Source organism: Tupaia chinensis, unplaced genomic scaffold, assembly GCF_000334495.1.
Source record: "Tupaia chinensis unplaced genomic scaffold, TupChi_1.0 Scaffold144731_1, whole genome shotgun sequence".
NCBI lineage: Eukaryota > Metazoa > Chordata > Mammalia > Scandentia > Tupaiidae > Tupaia > Tupaia belangeri.
The window spans coordinates 450,560-452,543 of record NW_006204591.1 but is presented as its reverse complement, the minus strand read 5'-3'; positions in this window follow the sequence as shown (position 1 = coordinate 452,543).

Here is a 1,984-nt window from a genome sequence, read left to right as displayed (position 1 = left end):
GTAATATCTTACTTAACCCTCAAAGCAATCATGAGAGGTGGTTCCTCTCTCCCCCTTCTTACTGATAGAGAAATTGGAGCCCAGAGAAATTAAGAAACAAGCCCAAGATTCTGACAGACTACTGTGAACAGGTGCTCAGAATTCCAAGGACCTGTAGGGCTGGGGACACAGGATTGCAATTTAACTCTAAGGTTTCTGGATTCAAAACTGCCTCTTTCCACCACTGCTCCACTGGGAGAAGTTAGAAAGACAAGCTGGAAAGTGAAAGTGAAAATCCTTTTTTTTTTTGGAGAGGTTTTTGCCATAGGGCGTGTGCCCTCACCAGAGAGAGACAGAAAGCGAGAAATCATCCCCCAGGGGGATGGCCACGCCGCAATCCCTTCTCCTCCATTCTCCTCTTGGGATCTTGGGCACGCACGCACACGCACCCACACGCACCCGGCGTGAGTTTTAAGCCACCGGGTCCAGGACGCGAACCGTGGTCGACTACGTGGGAGTCCAGCGACATAGCCATTACGCTAACTGCTGGTCCCGCGAAAGCAAAAATCTTTGAACAACAGAGGTTTGTGCTTGATGCTGCAGGCAGTATGATTGCTATTTGTTTTCGAAAGGCACACAGGTACAATATGCTTAAGCAAACAGATCAGCCATTTCTGATTGTCTAAAGAAGTTTCCAGTGTAGTTAACTCTTGAATGAGTTCAAACAATCACAATAGACCTCAAATGTTCTACTTGCTGTTTCTATCCAGTCTTACAAATGTTCATTGTACAATCAAGCCAGGATCTTTGAAAAGAGGTTCCTATCAGGTATTCACAAAGGATACAAATAATCTAATTCTTAATTCTCTGCCTGTATTTCAGCTTTGCACTAGAACAGGAAACAATGCGAAGGAAAGTCCTAAGTCAAATAGTACTTATTAATTTACTAACATATTCAACACACAGTAATAAAGCACCTGCTATGAGTTAGGCATCAGTGCTAGGGGCTGGACATTCAATAGTGAAGAAGACATGCCTTTATCTTCATAGTTCACAGCTACATTCAGCAAAAATAAAGCATCCAGGAAAACATAGCACAGGGTGAGAAATGATCAATGTAATGTCTCAAAACTAATAATTTAAACTAAATATTCGATAGAATTTTTTTTTGAGAGCTTTTTGCTATAGGGTGTGTGCACTCACTCACCAGAAAGACAGAGAGAAACAAAGAGACAGAAAACGATAAATCAATCCCCGGGCAGATGGCCATGCTGCACAATCTCTTCTCCTCCATTCTCCTCTCAGGATCTTGGGCATGCACGCATGCACGTGCGCCCGGAGTGAGTTTAAGTCACAGGGCCTGGGACTCGAACCTTAGTTGACTACACAGGAGTCCAGCAACTTACCCATTACATCAACTGCTGGTCCCAAAATTCAATCGATTTAATGATAATATTAGAGAAAATAAGCATCTACAATAGAAGAGAAAACAAGAAAAGATGGGGAAACAATTGAAGAGAGATTAAGTGGCATGGAATTAGAAAGTTTAATATACATATAGTAGAAATTATATTTACAACATGTTGAGAAAATATATAAGATATGGAATTTTATGAACTTCTTAGTGATGAAAACATTCAGCAATGAGGGCTACAAAGATCTTTGTAAAGAAAAAAAATGGAGATAATTTATTATCACCTCACAGAAATTCTAAAGAAGATACAGCAATGGGGCCAGCAAATGATATAGTGGTTACACCACTGGACTCCCACATGGTCGACTGTGGTTCAAGTCCCAGACCTGGTGGCTTAAAAATTATACCAGACACATATGTGTGTGTGTGCCCAAGATCCCAGAAGGAGAATGGAGGAGAAGGGATTATGGCATGACCACCCCTCTGGGGGATGATTTCTCACCTTCCCTCTCACTGTCTCTGTCTCTCTCTGGCAAGTGCACACACCCTATGGCAAAAAAAAAAAAAAAACTAAACTAAAAACAGAACATA